This window comes from Mustela nigripes, chromosome 6 (genome assembly GCF_022355385.1).
Source record: "Mustela nigripes isolate SB6536 chromosome 6, MUSNIG.SB6536, whole genome shotgun sequence".
Lineage (NCBI taxonomy): Eukaryota > Metazoa > Chordata > Mammalia > Carnivora > Mustelidae > Mustela > Mustela nigripes.
In genome coordinates, this window is record NC_081562.1 from 41389956 (window position 1) to 41414030 (window position 24075).

Below are 24075 nucleotides of genomic sequence, written 5' to 3' on the forward strand. Positions count from 1 at the left end.
GGGATAGTTATTAAATGGTCCTGAATCTGTCAATTGAGCCCCATGTTATAGATATAGAAAATGAAGCTCTGAGAACTTAAAGACTTGGCTAAAGCCATGGTATCTTGAATGTGTTAAGAACCTGAACATGGGACTTAGGCCTGTGTGCTTTTTATGGTGTGACAATTTGTGGCTACTTTTAGGGGAAAACCCACTAAACCTCACTCTAGTCACCAGTGCTTGCTCTGATGCTGTTCTTCAGATTAACCAGCCACTTAACAAGGTCCTTAGCAAACCCTGGGCCACAGAACAAGTAGATTTGATGGGGACAGGTTCAGAGCATATATCACTCCTCTGAGAGCAGGACTGCTTTGAGAATTTAGAGAGCCAATAGCCATGAGATACTTCAGAAAGAAGGTAAAAGGAAAAAAGGGAGGAAGAGAGAGAGTGGGGAGGAAGGGAGGGAAATAAAGAGAGAGAGAGAGAGAAGCAAAGAAGGAAAGAAAGAAACAAACACATGGGCATGAAGGAAAACCAAAAGAAGAAAAAGTCAAGAAAGAGAAGATCTAATCTTTGGGAGTAAATTTTACCTTTTTCAAAATTCTGTTCAGGACCATCCCTGCCTTCCATTCCGTGTTCTGTCATCTTCTTGAAAGTCTTTGTTGTTGACCTGGTTGCTCCAAATTTTCCACATCTGGTTAGCATCAATATTATGTTGATGGCCAATAATATCAAGAAACCATTATGGAGCAGAACAAACACAGAAGGAAGTATACCTAAAATTATGGCCAATTAAAGACCATGATCATTGTACTTGGGAGCCAATTAAGAATGCAGAATGATTTCTCCTTGGAATGAGTGATCCATGTTAATATTTTGCCAGGAACAGAAGACATTCTTTTCCTTTCAAATCTGTCTACCCTCGAAGGAAAGAGGGCTCTGACTTGGGTTTTTTTTTTTTTTTTTTTTTTTTGCAGTGTTCTGAAAAAACTAAAAACTAGACTAACAGAATTATTCTTAATATAAATAGGCCATTATTGTGCTGGGAAATATCACAACACAACTATGTAATTTCTGCCAGCACCTACCTACAGGATAGTGTCTTCACCCATGGGCGTGCAACTTCTTCATTAGAAAGCTTAATGCATGCTTATATTCATTAACAAAGGTAATCCTGGCTTAATTAGCATCCAGATTTATATGTCTTCTCTTGTAGAGATAAGCCCTCAGAAATTAATAAAAATGTCTTCTAATTTATGCAAATCACCATAATCAGATTTGTCGTTAATTTTATGTGCATTAAGTTTCTATTTAGAAGATGAGCGTTTGGCCAAGCCCAGAACACACACAAATCGAACCCAGACAAAGAAAACCTTGCTCTAATAAAAATGTGCAGAGTGGGGGTGCTATACACAGGGATAAGACCTTATTAATTTGATAGCATATGAAACTAACAAGACCATTTTCAAGTTATTTCATTTCTTCTCCAGTTAAATTGAATCTGAAAGATAGAGTCAGACATCTGGGGACGGTAAAAATATCAGAGGATGAGCCAAAAAGCGAAGCCAGCATTAATATGGGCAAGATCATTTCAGCTGGACCAAGAAAATTAAAATGGGAACATCCCTCGAAGAACCTTGACACCTAAAGAAGTACAAGAATCATAGTAACTGACATTTAATCATTTTGCCTTCATCCCTAATGGACTGTTAGATAATATCTTCCAAATCTTGACCAATAAAGCAGCAGCCAGGTTTTCAGAAAATGATTTGCTTTGGTAAATGTAATTAAGGGATTTGAGCGGGGAGCCCCAAACATCCAGCCCAATTTCAATTTTGGTAACAGAGGCAATGGCTCTCCAAGGACCTCGTCTCTTAGCAGTGACATCTGCTCGCCTAATTGACAATGCAGGAGGGATTTGTTGTAATTTGTTTTCTTTGGACTACATCAAAAATCTATAAAACATTCATGGCATGGTGTCAGCAACAGTAACCATATAAATCCATACCAGTTATTCTGGTGAGAACTGAAAATTTCAAGTAAAAGACTGCCTTTTTCCATGGTCCTTACAGCACACTAATATCTGTAAATCTAAAACATATTCCCACACACTACTTGTCTAAGGAGGTCTAGGAAATCACATCCATGCTATAGGGAAGCCCCATGTGGAGTAAGTTAGAATGAGCAGGCAAGAGGAGAAAAATACATTTTGTTCATTGAGCCTGGTGATGAATATCAACCATTCTGTCTTGTTCTCAACGAACATCAAGTATCTAATAATTATTAAGAACAAAATTGTCTCATTTTCTTTTCCACTTGAACAGGGGTTTGTATTAACTTGACAACCTACTCCACCAAGTTTGGGAAAAAATAATTAAATTTGGACAATATTTAAAATAATTTACACATATAAATGTTAGCTTTTCAATCTTCTGTTACAGTCATCTGTTTTATATTTTTAAAACCAGAACAAGCATAATTAAGTGGAGCTTAGTTTAAAGCATATAGCTGGAAAAGCTTACTTCTCTGAATCATAATGAAAGAAATCAAGAAAATTATTTCAACCAAATACAATCAATGTTCCCTAGGATCACTTCGCCAAACAGCTCCCAGAAGTGTCATTTACAACATCGCCATGAAAATGGCACCCCCTTGAGTTGTGCAGTGCACAGCCTGTGCAGTCCTAGATGGTGGCTCAGATTTCCCCTAGTCAACTACTGTCAGAATGCAGACTTCATGTACCAGTTCCCAAGTCTCTACTCTACATTGTGCAAGGCAAAAGCTTCAGAGACTACTTGCCACTATAAAGTCAAATTAGTTATCTGTTTTATTTTGCCAGATATGATCTATCCCAGTTCCCACCTACAAATAGGAATAATAAATGAGGGTAATGCATTGGCCCATTAATGTTTGAGAAACTATTATTTGCTAAGCACTCTGTTATTTTAGTTAATCCTCCTAATAAATCTGTGTAATACTAACATCACCATCTCTGTGGATGATTCAGTTAATAAATTAGAATACATATTTGAATCTAGATCGATTTAATCCCAAAGTACATGTCATTTCCCTTACACGATTTTACCGGGTTGTTCTTGTAAGAGCAGGCTTTGATAAATGGCTCTGGGAAACTCCCCAAAATGTGATGATCAATAATCAATGTGAAAAAGAGTTTCAAGGTATTGTTTAGATTTTCTAAGGAAAATGGTGATGCAGTTATTATGAAGTACGGGGAAAGTACCCCAATGGAGATACTGCGCAAAGGATAGAATGAACTGAATGCAAACCAACTGGCACAGAGAATTAGTGGGCTGCTAGAACTGTGCAAAGTTATGCAGACTTGGATACGCTAACTCTGGAATGTGAGAAAATACAGATCAAAGGTATAAGCTATTATAGGAATCTATGATCAAGAGCAAGTGGACCAAGACTAAGGGGATCAGTAACGGAGGTCCAGGGGCAGTAAAAGCACCATTTAATAAATGTATTAAGAGCACTACCTGGCTAAAAGAAAATGAGTGGAAACGGGGTTTCACGGGGGCTAAGAGGAGCATTACAGAGAAATCTTGAGCTAACTGAATCAGGACCTACAACCAGAGGAGGCCCCAAAAGAAAAGTTCGGATTCCTTAACAAGACTTCGGGTCCCAGGGGGACGTGGAGCAAAGGGGCAGTCTTTCCTGAAGGATATGCTGTGTGTTGTTAAAAGATAAACTGACGTATTAAAACTTCTAAGAATTTAGTTGAGCAAAAATCCATTCCCCTGGGGCCGCACCAAGCAGGAAGTGGTTGAGCATGCTGCCAACAGGGGCCACAGGGAAGAGAGAGAAAAGACGTGAAAGCAAAGAAAGGAAACTATTGGATTGGCTATAGATTAAAGCCTCATTGGCTGTCAGTGATTGGTCGTCCTGAGGGTTTTGATTTCCTAACTTTGAAGCAATTACAGCTCAGATTTTTGGTTTTCTTATTTAGGCTGACACGGCATTACCACTTCAGTCTCATGGCCCCCTTGTTTAATTAATTTCGTAGTTTTCCCTAATCCCATTTCCGTTTCTCCTGGCTCACAGCTGGACTACTTTCCACGTCTCTCTGGCAGGGACATGTAGCCTGGGTAGTTACATCTGGTCAATGGAAAGAGACTGAAAGGAGTGGATGAGTGAATGGGAAGAGGAGGAAATGGTTAAGATACATGTAGATCAGAACCAAATTTCTAGTCAGAGCCACAAATGGAGAAGCGTAGGTCCCTAAATGAGCACATGGAAACCAATGATACACACTGTACTACGACATAAGCAAGAAATAAACTTGTATGCCCATAAGCCACTGAGAATATGGAGTTTCTCTCTCACAACTGGTAGTGTTACCTTAACACAGGCTACTACAAATGGCTTACGGCCTAGAGAAAGGCTGTGTAGATTGACAGAGTAATGTGTCTCTGAAACCCCTGTAATGCTCTAAAAAGTTAGCTAATTCACTGATCACAGTGAATTTCATCCCACTCAATTGTACCAACCCAACTCTCTGGAGAGTCATTTCTGAGCTAAATATTGAAATAGTGAAAAACAGCCAGTCACACAGAGTTCAGGGGAAAGGAGACGCTGCAGAAGCAAATGCTCTGAGGTGAGAACAAGCTTCTAGAAGAAAGACACTATTTTTACAGTGTGGGGAAGGAGATGGAGGGGAGGTGGCAGAGGTGGACATGGCAAGTCATGGAGGCCTTTGCAGGCCATGCTCTGGAGTTGAGATTTTCTTTTAAATTTTATTCTAAATACAGTAGGAAGCACTTAGAAGTGTTTTGTTTTTTTTTTAATATTCTAGATTTTAGACTTAGTGTAATGGGATTTAGTTTAGTTGTATATAGGATTAGAGGCATTCAATGTCTCTACAGCAAAATTAACTTATACTTTGAACTGAATGTATGAATGAAGACAAGGAAATATCCCTGATTTTAAGGTAGGGGTAAGAAGGTCAAGATGGAAAACTCATATACACACACACACACACACACACACACACACACACACACTTTTATCTTAGGTGGCAGTGATTTTGAACTTGTTATCTCCAGTGGATGGCACAATGACCCTACAGCAGCCTTTGAAGGCATTTGCCGTATTTGTCAATGTCACTATCGTTCCCTCTATTAAAACAACAGCAACAAAAAATCACTAGTCAGATAGTGAAAAGTACATACTATGGGAAATTTGTTCCTAGACTTTCTCAGGGTCACCTTATGACTTGTTTCGTATCATTCTTCTTTCCTTTGAAAACAAACAAACAAACAAACTCAGAAGCCCTGAAGTTTGTGTGAATGAATGTGAAATACCACAATGTATTTTAAATTGTAAATTAAAAAAAAAAAAAAAAAACAAGGTATTTGTGTCCAACAGAAAAACACATTAGTGCTGCTCTCCTGTCCTACCAGTCTAATGATCTTGAATGCCAAGGCTACAAGCTTCCCATGGACGTCTCTTAGGGTCAGTTTCCTGCAGCATTCCTTCCTGCATGAGACAATTGTGATGTAGACATTCATATGCCAACTTATGATCCTGAATTACTAGTGAGTGCACCTGCCGAAATTAGCTTATCACTTTATTCAGTGGAAATCTGAGTTCAGTATGTTTGGTTCAGTGCTCTTTGTTGTTTTTATTTAAACTGTAGATATAAAGCTTGCATTAAAACTTGAATTAACAACTACTTCTTTTCCTGTGTAATTAAAACTCTGGTGAATAATCAAGTCTGCCTCCATAATCTAGTATTTGTTTAGCTCCATAAAGTTCTGTTATTATGAGGTGATGGGAAAGATTTCTCTCTTTAATTTGCATGCAAGTGTGAGTGTGTGTGTGTGTATTCCATTAAGATACCTAAACATCCAAATATGTTGAAAAAATACCAGTGACACTAGCTGCCGGGTAAACCTATTTTCCAGAGACACCAAGCCACAGTGACTAAGACTCCGCTAGCAGGAACAGAGAAATCTCCTTGTATGCCAGTGACTGTCCCCACAGACTCAGTGTCTTTGTGACAAGAAGTAAACTCAGCAGTACAGACCTTCTACCTAATAAGCCCCCCTGCACAGCTTGGAAATCTGGTTTACTGCCAGTAGCACCACACCCAGATTCAGACCAGACTCAGACCATCTAGAGCACTGAGGATGACAAATAGACATGTGAAATGGGTTTTCATATGCTAGGATTACAAGTTTACATGGGTCTACATTGGTATAATGTGGTTTGAACATTTATAACTGACTTTACTAGCAGCCCTACTGCCTGCAGCACAACACAGAGGAGACAATATTATCATCAGAATGTCTTTGTTACAAATTTTCCTAGAATAACCAAGGTCTGAGAGATGTGAATCAACCCCTCTCAAGAAACGGGCACCATGCCACTCTAAACCAATTTTCCACATAGTAGGATGGATCTATTAATGCATGTTGAAGGATAGGTTCTCCTAGGTGTCTCCAAGATGTACATTTTGAAAGGAAAACTTAAAAAAACCACAAGATTCTTCAAAGTATGGCCCAGTAAATATCCTGCAATAGGTTTTCCTTTTTGTCCTTCCCCAGTAAGAGCAAAACTCAGGGTTCCTGGATGGCGCAATTGGTTGGGCCAGGGGCTCTTGGTTTCCACATGGTTGTGCTCTTGGGTGTGTGAGATCAAGCCCTGAGTGGGCTCCTGGCTCAGCACAGAATCTGCTTGGAATGCTCTCTCCCTCTCACTCTACCCTGCATGCTCTTTCCCTAAGTAAATTTTGAAAAGAGTGAAACTCAATCTTCTTTTAGTTTTTTTCCAATAGTTGCCATTTTCCTCTTTTGTTCTCTTCAGAATTAAGTCATTTCAAAGAAATACATATTTTAACTCAATTCCTACAGCAATTACCCTAACAAAAAGAAGTACAAAACCATTTGAAAACCATCACGCTTTCAAGATATTTATCCTTAACATAATTTATATTTCCTGCAAAAATATATATGGTACTGATTGCTGCCTTTGGAAATGTGAGTAATTTGGTTAATATAAAAGGCTTTGAAGAATGAGTCTGAAGTCTTGATTATTAATTACACTTATCACAAAGTGAATTCTCTCTAATGATTTATTAACTACTGAAGTTAGCCCAAAATAAATTCCTGTAGAAATTGGGTAAAATTACACAGTAAAATACTTTTTAAAAAAGATTTTATTTATTTGAGAGAGAGACAGTGAGAACATGAGAGAGGAGAACGTCAGAGGAGAAGCAGACTCTTCATGGAGCTGGGAGCCTAATCCTGTTACTCTGGGACCATGACCTGACCTGAAGGCAGCTAGCTGCCCAACCAACTGAGCCACCCAGGTGCCCTGGTAAATTACTATTCTGTATAAACTAGATAAATTATCCCTAGGTTATGTACATGCCCCAATAAATTACACCAAGAAAGCAGCAAAGAAAATAATGTAACTCCTCACTTTCTACATGTGATTTTGATTTTCATATTTTATTCTAAGTGAGATGATAAACAAGAAATCTTTTAAAAAGTACAGAGGGTTTTCATGTAAGTACATCTAATAATTTATTCTATTGAGGGAATATAGTTCCTTATGTAAGTTTCTAAAAATTCTCTTCATTATCTGTAGATAAAAATTTCCAGGATAAAAAATATAGCCTTTTATTCAAACTTTTTTGTGTTTTCAAATTTTCTAATTAAGAAAATTAAGTCTTATTTCATTTACTAATTCTAAAGAATTGTTTTAAGACATTCAAAATGATGTCTATAGCAGATAAAGGGCTAGTATACAAAAATCTATAAAGAATTTATCAAATTCAACACACACACAAAAAATCCCAAATAATCCAATCAAGAAATGGGCAGAAGACTTGAACAGACATTTCTCCAAAGATGGCATCCATGACACATGAAAAAATGCTCAAAATCACTCAGCATCAGGGAAATACAAATCAAAATCACGATGAGATACCACCTCACACCAGTCAGAATGGCTAAAATTAACAAGTCAGGAAACAACAGATGTTGGCAAGGATGCAGAGAAATGGGAACCCTCTTACACTGTTGGTGGGAATGCAAGCTGGTGCAGCCACTCTGGAAAACAGCATGCAGGTTCCTCAAAAAAAGTTGAAAATAGAGTTACCCGGTGACCCAGCAATTGCACTACTGGGTATTTACCTCAAAGATTCAAATGTAGTGATCCAAAGGAGCACGTGCCCCCAGATGCTTATAGCAGCAGCAATGTCCACAATAGCCAGACCATGGAAAGAGATGAATGGATAAAGAAGATATGGCATATATATATATATATATATATATATATATATATATATATATGATATACATATATTTATATATGATATATGTATATATATATCACACACACAATGGAATATTACTCAGCCATCAGAAAAATGAAATCTTGCCATTTGCAATGACATGGATAGAATGAGAGGCTATTATGCTGAGCAAAATAAGTCAATCAGAGAAAGACAATTATCATATGATCTGATATGAGGAATTTGAGAAAAAAAACAGAGGATCATAGGGGAAGAGAGGAAAAAATAAAACAAGACAAAACCAGAGAGGGAGACAAACCATAAGAGACTCTTAATCATAGGAAACAAACTAAGGGTTGCTGGAGTGGAGGAGGGTTGAGGGATAGGGTAACTAGGTAATGACATTAAGGAGGGCATGTGATATAATGAGCGCTGGGTATTAGGTAAGACCGATGAATCACAGACCCATACCTCTTAATTGAATTTAAAGTTTTTAAAAAGATAAAAAAATAAATTAATGATGTTTAAATTTTTATATGAAAAATTAAAGATATTTTGAATGATGTTTTTCTTTTATTAAAAAAAAAAAATTTTATACCATGCTAACAAAGTACTTTGCTCACACTATTCATGTGCTATAGAATTTCATATTGAAAAGATTGCTCTGTTGGGGTGCCTGGGTGACTCGGTCATTAAAGCATCTGCCTTTGGCTCAGGTTATGATCCAGGGTCCTAGGATGGAGACTCACATTGGGCTTCTTGCTCGGGGGGAAGCCTTCTTCTCCCTCTCCTACTACTCCTAACTTGTCTTCCTTCTCTTGCTGTCTGCATCAAATAAATAAATAAATAAATAAAATCTTTTAAAAAATAAAAAAATAGGGGTGCCTGGGTGGCTCAGTGGGGGTCAAAGCCTCTGCCTTAGGCTCGGGTCATGATACCAGGTTCCTGGGATCAAACCCGAAATCGGGAGACTGTTTCCCTTCCTCTCTCTCTGCTTGCCTCTCTGCTTGCTTGTGATCTCTGTCAAATAAATAAATAAAATCTTAAAAAAAAATAAAAATAAGATAAAAGTTAATAAAAAAAAAATTGGTCTGGTGACATAGATAATGCAAAGCAGTGCTATAGACATGCTTCCTATAGATCAAATATTATCAGGATTTATTGTGAAAAACTATAAATTTTGTTTGTCTGCACATTCATGGAATGATTAAAAGTGCATATCACAGAGAAGAAGGAAAACTTAGATTATGTAAAGGTATGAATAAAAAGTTTCTGAAGAGGGGTGCCTGGGTGGCTCAGTGGGTTAGGCCGCTGCCTTCGGCTCAGGTCATGATCTCAGGGTCCTGGGATCGAGTCCCGCATCGGGCTCTCTGCTCAGCAGGGAGCCTGCTTCCCTTCCTCTCTCTCTGCCTGCCTCTCCATCTACTTGTGATTTCTCTCTGTCAAATAAATAAATAAAATCTTTAAAAAAAAAAAAGTTTCTGAAGAGACAGATTTTAAGCACCCCAAGGCTAAGGTTCACTCTGAAGAGAAAATTAAATAAGTGAATTTGTCTTGTCAGTTATAAAGTCTCTAGATGTTGATTATTTTCTGCTCAACAATGTTTACAGGCTTCTTGGGAGGACTGGAATCATCATTAATGTGACCTACCCTTTTTACTTAGGAAGGTGCTAAATGAACATTAGCTGTCATTTTATGCCTTTAATTTCCTCCCCAAATTATTGTATCTTCCTTAAAGTGGAATTTGCCAGGTAAAGTTAGGTGGCACTGATTGACCACGTGCAAATCCATGTAAGCCCCCGGCAGTCAGTTTCCACCCGGGTGTAAAATGAAAACCACTGGTCTACCAGGCTGACACATATGATGTCACTTATCAAATGAAATCACGAAGGTGAGTCCATTTTGAAAAAATCAGTATTAAAATAAAACCTATTATCAATAAATGATAGCTGCATTAGCCCTCTAACAGCCAAATAAACCTGGTTCACAGCCTGCGTTGTATGGCCCTCAAGCTATGAACGGTCCTCACATTTTAAAAGTGTTTAAAAAAAAAAAAAAGGAAAAGAAAAGAGAGAGAGAGAAAAAAGAAAGGAAAGAAAAATATGCTACAGAAACTGCATATGGCTTGTCTAAAAAATATATACTACTTGGAGGTAGTATAGTGCTACTATATAGCAATATATACTATATATATATATATATATTATATATTATATATATTATATATAAAATATATATTATATATTGCTATATATAGTCTATATAGACTATATATATAGACTATATATACTATATAATATATAATATACTATATAATATATAATATACAATATAGTATATAGACTATATATATATATATATATGGGGGTGGCTCGGCGGCTCAGTCACTTAAGTGTCTGACTCGTGGTTTTGGCTCAGGTCACATCTCAGGGTCATGAGTCCAAGCCCCGCGCAGGGCTCTACACTGGGAGTGACGTCTACTTAAAAAATAAATAAAATAAAAATAAAAGATATACTATGGCTCTTTATAAAAAAGGCTTGCAACCCATGATCTAGATACAATCACAAAGTTGTTTCCTCAATTTAATAAAGGGGCTAAATAAATGATTGCATTAATGGATAACTGAAATCTTAATTTTTAATACTTCACTGGGGTATATTTCATGTGCAATAAGCTGCACATATTTAAAGTGTATGATATCGGAGCTTTCCAATGAGACTATTGCCCTAATCAAGGTATTAAACATTTCTATCTCCTCCACAAGTTTCTTCAAGTTTCCTTGAAATCCATTCCCCCCTCCGGCCCTTCCGTCAGACAACTACAGATCTACTTTATGTTCGTACAGGTTAATTTGCATTTTATATTATTTTATATAAAAAATCACTGCACATAAACTTTTTCATCTGGCTTCTTTCACTCAGCATGATTTTGAGTTCATCTATTTGGGATGTGTATTTGTATTTTTTTCCATTTTATTGCTGAGTAGGATTCTACTCTGTGGATAAAGCAGAGTTGGTTTACCCATTCATTCACTTTTTGTTGGATACTTTTCTCAGGTAAATACATAGAAGCAAAATTTCTCAGTAATATGGTAACTATATGCTTAATTTTATAAGAAAATGCCAAACTGTTTCCTAAAGTATTTGTACCACTTTATCTTCCCTACAGCAAACCCTGATCCATACCCTTAACACCTGCTATTGTCTTTCCTTTTTTTTCAAGCTATTTGGTATGTTATCTCATTGTAGGGCTGATTCGTATTTTCCTAGTGACTGGTGATAAAAACTCTGACTAAACTCTAGTCAGTTTTCCCTGAGCCCTATCTTGACTAGGCCTCAAACTTGGCCTACAAAAACTGCAGACTCTCAGCATAAATGTCTTTTATGCTGAGAGATTTGACCAAACACTAGCATAATTTCTAACATCTCAAGGCCTCATCCCTAGGATGATCCCAGCCCCCCTTAAAACGGTAATAGGCAGATAGGCCCCTAGATCTCCTCTTAGAGCAGATACTTTAGAAACCTTCCAGTTCTGGGGCACCTGGGTGGCTCAGTGGGTTAAAGCCTCTGCCTTTGGCTCGGGTCATGGTCTCAGGGTCCTGGGATGGAACCCCGCGTCAGGCTCTCTATTCAGCGGGGAGCCTGCTTCCTCCGCTTTCTCAGCCTGCCTCTCTGCCTGCTTGTGATCTCTGTGTATGTCAAATAAGTAAATAAAATCTTAAACAAAACAAAACAAAAAAACCCTTGAAGTTCTAAATCCTTTCTTTTCTGGCCTTTGAGATACAAGTCTACCACCCAAAACTATTTCCTCTGGGACCTGGGAGTCATTTCTTTGAAATGCAAACATTTAGTCCCTGTGGGAAGTTTACAGCCCAAAGTCACCGGACTCAGTTGCTCTAAGTACATTACTGCCTTGTGGTGCAAAGATACAAGAAGTTTCTTTTCCAGAAGTGCTGATGAGCAAACCCGGATGGCCTAGTCACATTAACTAACACCCTCTTCTGCCTTTTTGTGACTTCTACTTCTAAGATGTTACTTAAGCCCCCACTATTCTCAGCCCCATCCCCCCACTCTCCCCTTGAAACACTCCATTACTGCTGCACAAATCAATGTTAACTTCAGTTCACACTGGACTCTTCTCCCGATTGTGACAGAATTATCAAATAAAATCTGCCCTTACCGCTCTAACTCGGCTTTGTTTATTTTGACACGAATAACACCGAGTGTCTTTTTATGTGCTATAAGCACACACCTTTTTTTGTGAAGTGCCTGTTAAGATCTTGGTCATTTATTATTGTCTTCTTATTACTGAGTGGTAAGATTCTTCACATATTCTGAATACAAGTCATTTCTCTCTCTCTCTTTCTCTCTCTCTCACACACACACACACCCCCATATATATGATATCTGCCATCTGTGACATGCCTTTCATTTTCTTCACAGTATCTTTTTCAGGACAGAAGTTTTTAATTTTGATGAAAATTAATCTATACATTTTTCTTTTATGATTTCATATTAGTCAGGGTTCTCCAGAAAAATAGAACCAACAGGGTGCGTGTGTGTGTGTATGTAAGATATAGATATGGATAGACTTATCTGGTGAATAGGATATTTGTGTAGACGCAGGTATAGATAAACATATGGAACCAACAGGATGTGTCCCACTGGTCCTACATATCCATATATACATACATACATCTTGTTGGTTCTATATTTTCTATATCTACATACCAATATCCCTATCTATGTATCAAGATCTATAGATAGGGACATCTGGGTGGCTCAGTCAGTTAAGCCACTGCCTTCAGCTCAGGTGGTGATCCCAGGGTCCTGGGATTGAGTCCCAGGGGAGCCTTCTTCTTTCTCTGCTTCTGCCTGCCACTCCACCTGCTTGTGTGCACTCGCTCACTCTCTCACACACACAAATAAACAAAATCTTTTTTTAAAAAAAGAAGTTATATAGATAGGTAGATAGATAGATACACAGACATAAATTTTATTTTAAGGAATTGACTCCCTCAATTGTGGAGGCTTGAAAAATCCGAAATCTGTAGGGAAGAAACTCAAATAGAAGGTATCTTTAAAAAGCTTAACAGTTATACCAAGTCAGTCAGGTCAAAGTGAATTAATTGGGTGACAGGCATATGTATTTATAATCGGTCTAACTGTATGAAGTTTGCTTTTCCAGGATCTGTACACACGGAGATAAACTAGCCTTTGCTCCCTCATCACCTGACCAAACTCACATTAGACTGACCACTGACAGCCAAGTTGAGGCGTAAGGGAGAAAAAGAGAGAGGGACCTCAGGGTTATGATTCTTAACGGGGATGCTACGTGGCTTTGGATAGAGGCAGGAGAAAGTTAAATGTGCAGGACTGAGGAGGAAGGAGCTTTCTATGTGGTGGCATCCAGATTCCATTTCATCACATAAACACCTCAGCACATTAACCACTGGCACTGCATGAAAGCATTAGTTTCATTCCTTCAAATAAGAGGAGAAAAGGAAAAGTAAGTAACTTCTGGGAAGAAATCCAAAAAGTACATTTCATAGGAGGACTATTTTCTCAAATCATAACCTTAGATATTCCAGAAAAGGAAAATTAATCAAAGACACATCCTTGTAAAATACTTGAAAGGATTTGAGCTGTACACATGTGGGTCATGTGGAAGGTTTTCCTCCTTGAATGGTGGGTCAGTGTTCAACAGAGCAGCGTCATTCTGGTGGGAATTCACTTCAGTGTTAACAATAAAATAGCATTCTCTTCCAAAGTATTATTGGCTGTCAGCACGTACACGTGAAGTATCACTGGACTAGGTCAGGCTGCATCACAGGTTTATCCTACTTGTGCTATAGATCTAAAGCAGGTTACTGGAGAAGGACAAAACATTTGAATGCCTCCCCAACTCCCATTCTTAGCTAATCCCTCTACAAGATTCACACTATCTTAATAAATTGAGAATAATTTTTAAAAACCTTATGAGAGGTTTTTAATAAAGAATAAAAAGGGAAATCCTTGGAAGGTAGGTATTTGTATTTCTATTTTACTGATGAGAAAATTTCAGATACGTGATTTCCCAAAGCAGCATAGCTCCTAAGAATTCTAGGAGTAGAACCCAACTCTAATTTCTAAGCTGTGTTGTACAAATTACATTATTTTTCTTAATGCACTCACCCATTCAGCCATTCATTATAACTGCTGTATGCCAGAAATTATGCCAGGGGATAAAGATAGAAGGATGAATTAGACATAAATCCTTGCCCCATAACCCATACCCCTCAGGGAGCTCACCATCTAATAAAGAAGAAGCGTGAATGAATATAAACTCCGTGTCACTGGTTTTTACCCATTCTTACCCACATCTACAATTACAGCAACAAAGATTCTTGCAAAGTTATCTAGTAAGACGAAGTATTTCTTTGCTTTTTCTTTCTTTTTCCATTTTTTTTTAATGTTATTTATTTATTTATTTATTTATTTATTTATTTGACACAGAGAGAGATCACAAGGAGGCAGAGAGACAGAGAGAAGGGGAAGCAGGGTCCCCGTTGAGCAGAGAGCCTGATGTGGGGCTTGATCCCAGGACCCTGGGATCATGACCCAAGCCTAAGGCAGAGGCTTTAACCCACTGAGCCACCCAGGTGCCCCCTTTTATTTTTTTTGAGAGAGAGAGAGAGAGAGCGCGCGCGCGCTCGCATGTGAGAGAACGTGTAGGAGCGAGATGCGGGGCCTGATCTCACAACCCCGAGATTATGACCTGAGCCGAAGTCGAGAGTCAGACACTCAACTGACTGAGCCACTCAGGTACCCCAACATCAAATATTTCTAAGGCTCTCACAAATTTTGTGAATAAATCTTACTAGCTCCCGCAGATTTGAGAAATAGTGACGGATGGTCTACAAGGACAAACGGTACTCTTTGACGTGAATAGTAGTGAGCTATGCAGTTATTTTTAATTTGAATTAATTGCTAGCTATTTTTCCCCGAAAATATTGAGTTTGAGTGCTCTGGAAAATTTTGAGCTTACTGGTCTCAACATTCCCACATGGCAGTAAAGAGGATGAAACCAAGTTGTAGTTGTCCCCTATTGACAAGGTGCTTGGTTCCGGTTTTCCAGTGACCTACCTTTCCTGTTTCAAGGACTTAATCTACTTTATTCATTTATATTACTTGCCTGGCCATCAGCCAAGTTCTCCTCTCCTCCAGCCCTGAACTTCTCAACTGGTTAGTGCTATATGAAACTCTAAAACCCTTAGGGAGGGCACCTGGTTGGCTCAGTTGGTTAAGCGACTGCCTTTGGCTTGGGTCATGATCCCGGAGTCTCAGGATCGAGTTCCACATTGGGGTCCCTGCTCAGCAGGGAGTGTCTTTCTCCCCTGATCTCTCTCCTCTCATGCTCTCTCTCTCAAATAAATAAAATCTTTAATTGATTAATTAATTAATTAAAAAGAAAAAACTCTTAGGGATTCCAGTGAGTCCCACAAGAGAATTCTCTGGCAGGAGGATCTCAGAAAGATTCCACGGTCAAGTGATGAGAACATGCTCATTTTTGTGCCATGCTCTCCAGGAGGAGTTAAAATATATATATATATATATATATTTTTTTTTTTTGCAGAAAATTATTTTTTACTCATATCTCATAGGATTCATATATATGTCCATGGAAGTTGGGATTTTTACAACATAAAGTTGGAGGAGGAGCCCTCCAAAATTAAAATGTGACCTTGAGGAGCTGGGCCACCCAGCTGCCTCTGGCACCTCTGAGGGGGATTGGTAAGCAGCTGTTGTACTCTGGTGAAGGGCTAGAACACAGAAGAGAGAGCAAACAGAGAAAACCAGGAGGGGGGGAGGTCACAAAATGTACAGAACATGGGTTCAGAGGTGAGGGACAAGAGCCTAACAATCATCATATCGTTCTCTGATTGCCCCACTTTGTAACAACTGGGGCTCTGTTATAGGACAACTTATAAATTTTTGACTTTTCTTCCCTCAAGTTATCTCTCAGAATGGTCCTCAGTCCGTTATCCAAACACATTTCCAGAAAATCTACCTGCCCCAGATTATTATCAGACTTGCCTGACTCCCAAAGTACAAACAACAAGATCTCATTTTTATAACTTTAGGTTGCCCATATTGACAAGTTACTTGGTTCCAGTTTTGTTTTGTTTTTTTAGTATATGTGCTGCCAAAGCAAGCACCCAGTCTTTTTTATTTTTTGGCAACCCAAGTAATTATAATGTGTGATTAATAATAATCACGAGTAGATCCAGCATACAGCAGTGAAGAATTCAAAGAAGGGGCGGCTTTTGACCAGCATCTTGAAGGACAGTTAGGGGTAAGAGGGGTAAGAGGAAGAGGGGAAGAGTCTTGTGCGTGAATGAAGCAACCCCCCCTTGCAGATGCCTCCCCTCTATTTTTTCATCCAAGAGAGAGCATGACCATGGCGCTGTGCGGAGCCATGGAGCTGTGGTGTGCAGCCCACCTCCTTGTTGCCTGGGATGCTCTCCCAGCCTCTCCCATCATCTGCATCCTGGTTTGCTTGCAAAACACCCCTGAGACGTCACCACCTCAAGGAATGTGTCCTGACCCCATACATACGATGAACTACCCCTCCTTGGGAGTGTTTCTATGGCTCCCACCATTGCACTGTCCAGCAGGTCTTAATCATTTGCTTTAATTCTGCCTTCCCTGATCAGCAATGGATCTTTTTAAGCAAAAAACATTTTCATTTTAATTTAAACTCCAGGCTTCTTAATTGCTGGCTTTCAGTCAAGTCAGGCTATTGTCAAGTGTTGAACATGCCAAGTTAAGAGTCTGACTTTTTTCCTATAGGGAAAGGGAAGCTACTCTCGCTCTCCCTGTCATCCCTCCTTCACCTCTCCCTATCCAGCACCCCTAAATGGGATAATATAAAAACTTAAGAAAAAAAAGTCAGTCCAAAATGCCGTGGTTTATCCATGTGGATTTTATAGTCTTTAATAATTTATTCAGCATTATTTGTTAAACGGAAAATCTATTATGGGACTCTTTTTGGAAATCCTTTAGCCGCCCAGCCTTTATTTCTCTTCTACATAGCCTTGTCTGATCTCACTGTCGGTGAGATCTCACTGTCAGAGCCTACCATCTTCTCTTGAAAGCCGCCAGGTTTACTGCTGTTTTCCCCCTTCCCAAGAATGTCACAGGAACCCCCCAGTTCTCCTTAAAGTCTCGACCTATCCACAGCTGCTGGGTCTCAGTACAGAGCGTTTGCCAGAAGGGACAGGAAGGCACAGAAGACACCTGTTCACAAAATCCCTGATGAACTATGCCTTTGTTCTGTGCTTAGGGCCATAGCCTTCCAGGAGCCCAGAGACTACCAGCAAGAAATGCAACAACAACAACAACAACAAAAAAAATGGGATATTTTTGAAAATGGAGGTAAATATGTGAAGAGATCTTTAAAACATGATTTGCACTTAATGAGTAAGAGTCCAGGATGCACTCTTGTTAATGGCCCGAATAAATCACCATCTTCAAGAGGAGGTCATGCAGCACTTTGGAAGAGGCACTAACATTTTCTAGCCTTTTAATGGTATGCAGAAAAAAAGAAATTGGGCAGATAAATGGTGGAGATAATGGGCCTTCATCTCCTTAGGGGCTCATCTACACCAAAAGAAGTCTAGAATTTCTATTTTAGCCCGGCACGAATATATTTCATACTTAACATTCATTTGCAGGGTTCCTACTTCCAAAAAGGCTTGGAATAAAAAAGTGCATTTAAACAGTCCTTCCTCACTGTGCCCAGATGTCTGCTTCATTTTGCCTCTCCCCATGTATGTCGAAGGACTGTTGGACTGGTACTTATTTTATTAAAAAAAAAAACTTCAAAGTAATTCATGGGTCTTTTATAAGCAAAATAAATCACAGGTGTATAAAGAAAAACTTCAAGTCTGCCTCACACTCATTCCAACCCTGCCTGATGTGTGTCCTTCAGCACCTCTAGTTCCCAGCGGTGACACCAGTGTGACCACTTTGGAAAGGCAATTTGGTAATATCCGTAAGATCTGAAATGCACTAACTCTAACTCAGCAGTTCCACCTCTTAGAATTTGTCTCGCAGCAGCACTTGGACATACAGGCAAGTGTCTCATTGCTTGTTGCAGCAACAGTTCAGAAACAGCTTAGAGGTCTGATGAATCACGATGTTTCCCAAGGACAGAACGCTCTACCGCTCCAAAATATGATCAAGTAGACAGATGTGAAACAAAAACCAAAGTCCAGAATAATGGGTAGAGCATGTTCCTGCTTGTAATTCATTATTTATTTTTCTTAACTGTGTACTTGATACACAGAAAATATGTCTGGGGAGATACATAAGGAAACTTCACAGCAGCTGCCCCTAAAAGGTGGAGTGCGGAAGACTCGTGATTTACAAGAGGCAGGCTTTTCATTACATACCTTTTGGTAGCATTTGACTTTTTTATTATGTGGACTTAGTCATTTTCAAGAAAAGAAGAAAAGAAAAAAATTTACTGATCTGATGGGTGAAAATTACATTCCTTTTTGGCTTTGAATTTCAACAAAAATGGAGGTTGACCACTTTTTTACTATGTTTCCTGGTCATTTGATTCCTTCTATGAAATGCCTATTTATATCCTTTGCCCATTTAAAGAAATTAACTTCCTTATTAATTTTTTTAAATTTATAAATAAATAACTAAAATAAAGATTTTATTTATTTATTTGACACAGAAAGAGAGAGATTACAAGTAGGTAGAGCAGCAGGAAGAGAGAGAGGGGGAAGCAGGCTCCCCACTGAGCAGAGAGCCCAATTCGGGACTCAATCCCAGGACCCTGAGACCATGACCTGAGCCGAAGACAGCGGCTTAACCCACTGAGCCACCCATGTGCCCCTCCTTATTATTTTTAGTAGGTCTTTGAATATAGGCTATATTAACCACTTATCATATATTTTACAAATATTTTTTCCTGGTCTATAATTTTCTTGTTTTGCTGTCCATAATAACTTTGGCCCTTTAGAACTTACATATATATGTTAATAAATATATTTTACATACACACATATGTGTTCATAAATAATTCCATCTTTTTCTTTTTTTCCCCTTAAGGCCTCCTTCAACCTAAAGCTATAAAAACGCTGTTCTTACCATTTATAGATTTAATCCATCCAGAATTTTTTTAAATTATGTGACTCAAATATTTTCTTCCAATGGATAGCTAATGTCTTTTTTTTTTTAAAAAGTCCTTTTCTCTCAATGAATAGAAATGCCGACCATCATACAGTAACTGTCCATGTATGCTAGATAGCCTTATTTTACTCCCTCAGGTTCATTCTCTGTCCAGGCCCACGTCCCAGGGAGCTACCCGCCAGGGTCTGCATCACCCTGGCCCCCTTGCTTCCAGATTTTATATCATCTTTGGCCACTGGGAGGCACTAGCAAGAGATGAGAAGGAGAGAGAGAGGTTGGAATGTATTTCTTCACTGATCCTTCCTTGTTTGCTCACCAAAGTGCCTCAAACTTCCTGTTCGCCCCCTTACTTTACCTATACCTGTAAAGACAGTCATCTAAGTTCTATTTCTAGTCTCTCTGGAGTATAACTTGTTTTAAATTTTAATTTTTTAAAAACATTTTATTTGACAGAGACACAGCTAGAGAAGGAACACAAGCAAGGGGAGTGGGAGAGGGAGAAGCAGGCTTCCTGCTGAGCAGGGAGCCCAACACGGGGCTCAGGCCGGACCCTGGGATCATGACCTGAGCCTAAGGCAGATGCTTAACAAGCCACCCAGGTGTCCCTACCTTCTGTTTTTAGACACTGCTTTTCTTGTACCTGTTTTATGCGGTTGGATTATGGCAGTTTTAATGTATTTTAATGCACATCTGATATACTGTTTGGTATATTTTTCTATCCCTCAACTCTTTCAATATTTTCTTAGAAATTTTAACATGCTTGTTCTTCCACATGAAATATTTAAAATATTTTGGTCAACTCAAAAAAATTAAGCTTATGATTAAATTTACACTAAATTTGGACATTCGTTGGGTAGAATTTATCAATCTTATGATGCAGATTTTCCCATTATTGGCTGTGATACTACTCAGAATTTTCAAATGCCTATTACAAATCTTAATATGCACCAAACAGGTCAAACTGATTATTGCCCCTTCAAAATTTGTTTTTACCCCTCTCACTTAATGGTATTCACACTGCCACACATACTCAAAACCTACTATAATTTTCACTTCCTCATTCCCCACAATCAAATGGTTGCCAAGTTCTGCTAATGCTAACTGCAAAATATCAAATTCTTTCCTCATCCACTTCAAAACTCCAGATTCAAGTTCAATCTATTTTTCACACTGCCTCCAGAATTAGAGTTTTAATACACAGTTGTGAAATGTCATTCTTTGGCTGAAAAGTTTCAGTGGTTCCAATGTAATGAAATCAAACATCTTTTATGTTCTTGCCCAGATCTACCTTTCTGGTCATTCTTCTTCCATTTACCACCCCTATCCCCAAAACACACAATGTACCACTACCCATGCCATGCTTGAACCATATGGCTTTAGTTGTAGTTTCCCAGATGTCCTGTTTCTTTTCTGTCTTTGAAAAAGTTCTATTTGTGCATGCCTGGGTGGCTCAGTTGTTAAGCATCTGCCTTAGGCTCAGGTCATGATCCAGGGTCCTGGGATGGAGTCCCTTGGTCTGGCTCCTTGCTCAGCAGGAAGTCGGCTTCTCCCTCTGCTCTTCCCACTTGTATGCATGTGTTCTCTCTCATGCAAAAATAAATAAAATCTTTTTTAAAAAGTAAAAGAAAATGTTCTAGTCCTGCACTGTTCATTCAGTAAGGTGGCCACTAGCCACATGTGGCTATTTAGCTGTAAACATAAAATATACACTGAATTTTAAATACTTTGCACCAAAAGGTAAGGCCAAATATCACAATAATATTTTATTAAAAATGATTACCTGGTGATCATATAGCTCTATAGTAGAAATGATAATATTGTGGGTATCTTGGGTTAAAATGTACTATTAAAATGTTTTTTGTCAGTTTCTTTTTACTTTTAAAATGTGGCTACTAGAAAATGTTAAATTTCCTGTGTGGCTTGCTTTATATTTCTATTGGATACCACTGCTGTAGTGTCTGTTTTTCTCCTTCTGGTAACATCTCACATGTGCTTAAAATCCTACTTCAGATGTCACCTCCTCTGTGAAGCCTTTCTAGCTCCACTGCTCCAGGAAGAATTAAGCATTTTAACCTACGTGCCTATAGTACTTTGTACATACCTCTATTACAGCACTCCCTAACTATAATGTAATTATTTGTTTATAGGTCTGTCTTTACCATTTTTAAAATATTTGTGTCCTTTGTTTCCTCATTCTCCAAAGAGGCTTAGTGCTCAATCATTTTGTTTCAATTAGCAATAATCGCGCCTCGGATAAACCTCATTGGCTACGATACTGCCACTACGCAAAGCTTGCTCAATCATTTTGTGATGGTTAACTGGCAGCAAGAAATCATTCCAACAAACACCAGGGACCAAAGTCAATCACTAAAAATAATCACAAGATTTCTTCCTAAGCTTCTTGCATACAAGACAGGAAAGGAAAATGCCATTTTATATAACTAATCAGAGAAAGCCTTTCGTTTGTCAGGAAACCAAACTTTTTCCTAGCACTAACTCTGAGAGGGATTTATTGCATGAAACCTTATATGAAACATTGAACCACACAGTACGTCAGGTCTTTAATGAGGGGTCTATAGATAATACAGAAAACTTCCTTATATGGCCATTTCTTATATCAACCAATAGTACAAGCAGACAGCATAATATTATAGCTTGGGCAAAAGCAAGCATTTTATAAACTAGAGTAGGATAGTCTAGATTGAGCTCTCTAGTGATCTCACTTGATCAAGAGAAAGAATCCAGAAAATACAGTTGGGATTTTTTGAATCCACTCTGATAATCTCCATCTTTTAGTGAGAATGCAAATTATAATTAAAGTTATTGGTATTACTGGGTTCAGATCTCATATCGTTTGTTTTCTATTCATCCTGTTTGTTCTTTGTTCCTGAATTCTTTTCTTTTGGATTAATCAAGTGTTTTTATGATTCAATTTTTCTCCTCTTTTAACTTCTTAGCTATGCATTATCTCTTTTCATGATTAACCTCTGTTTTTTTTTTTAAAGATTTTATTTATTTATTTGACAGAGATCACAAGTAGTCAGAGAGTCAGGCAGAGAGAGAGAGAGAGGAGGGAAGCAGGCTCCCTGCTGAGCAGAGAGCCCGATGTGGGGCTCCATCCCAGGACCCTGGGACATGATTAACCTCTTAATAGATAAAATGTATAATGGTTTTAAAATATACATTGACAAAAAACATTTAAATATAAGAACATAGAAAAACTCAGAGAAAAAGAATTGGGAAAGATGTAACAGACACACACTAACCAGAAGAAAGTTGGTACAGCAATATTAACATCATATTAATGTGATTTTAAGACAAAAATATGACATGACAAAGACAATTTACTTAAAGATAGAATAATCCTGAGCATATAGTTAGCTAACACAGCTAAAATATACGCTAAAATACTGGCACAATTATAAGAACTTTCTAAGTCCATAATTATACTAATGATTTTAACATCCTTTTTAGCAATTTATAGACAGAGTAAACCTGAAGTAGTAAGAATATTAAAGATTTAAGCAAAACAATGATGAAACTTGATATAACAGAAACATGTATATGAATCCTGAGCACAATTTTCCAAACACAAATATTTATAAAATCCAACTTTGTACTATGTCATAAAGCAAATCTCAAAACTATCTCTCCCCAAAAAAATCAGCAAGGTACCACATTATCTACTCACAAGTCATTAAAACTAGAACATATCAAGAAAAACGGAACTTCCCCAAACACCTACATTTAAAAATTTTAAAGTGTAATTGTAAGGAGTCTGGGGATCAAGCATTAAATCAAAATGGAGGGCACCTGGGTTACTCAGTTGATTAAACATCTGTCTTCAGCTCAGGTCATGATCCCAGGATCCTGGGATCAAGCCCTACATCAGGCTCCCCTCTCTGTAGGGAGCCTGCCTCTCTCTCTCTCTCTGCTGCTGCTGCTCCTCCTGTTTGTGCTCTCATTCTCTCTAATAAAAATATTTTTTCAAAAAAGGAAAGAAATCAAGATAGAAACAGGAAAACACTCTAAAACTGAACAACATGTAATACATTAAAACCTATAGGATGAAGGGGCGCCTGGGTTGCTCAGTCATTAAGCACCTGCCTTTGGCTCAGGTCATGATCCCAGGGTCCTGGGATCAAGCTCCGCATTGGGTTTCCTGCTTTGTGGGAAGCCTGCTTGTATTCCCTCTCTCACTGTCTCTCTCTGTGTCAAACAAATAAATACTCTTAAATTTAAAAAAAAAAAAAAAACCTATGGGATGAAGCTAAAGTAGGTTTTAACAAAGAAGTGATTAAAAAAAAAGCACAAAGGAAAAAACCCAAGGGATGTACAGAAAAGGAAATATGTATTATTAGTATCAGTTCTTTTGGTCATAAAGGATCAAAAACCCAGTATAAACTTAAATACTGAATTTTTCAGCTCATTACAGTAAAACCCAGAGATAGACATTGTTTTAGGTATAGACTCATCATGGGTTTAAATTATGTATTATTGTGATCCAAATTTGACTGTATTTCTCTGTCTCTGAATTCCACTCTCCTTATTAGTTTCATTATTATCAGACTCTCCCCTCCTGGGGCAACATATCTGAAGACAGTATCTTCCTAGCTATACTCTAGAGCAAGAGGGGAAAGAGCTCC

The 24075-nt window shown here is 38.2% G+C and overlaps 1 pseudogene; it reads right to left on the reverse strand.

Annotated features, from left to right (window-relative positions):
- Window positions 1–21572: 21572 nt before the first annotated feature.
- On the reverse strand, window positions 21573–21722 carry LOC132020946 (U4 spliceosomal RNA; annotated as a pseudogene).
- Between the last annotated feature and the right edge of the window lie 2353 nt (window positions 21723–24075).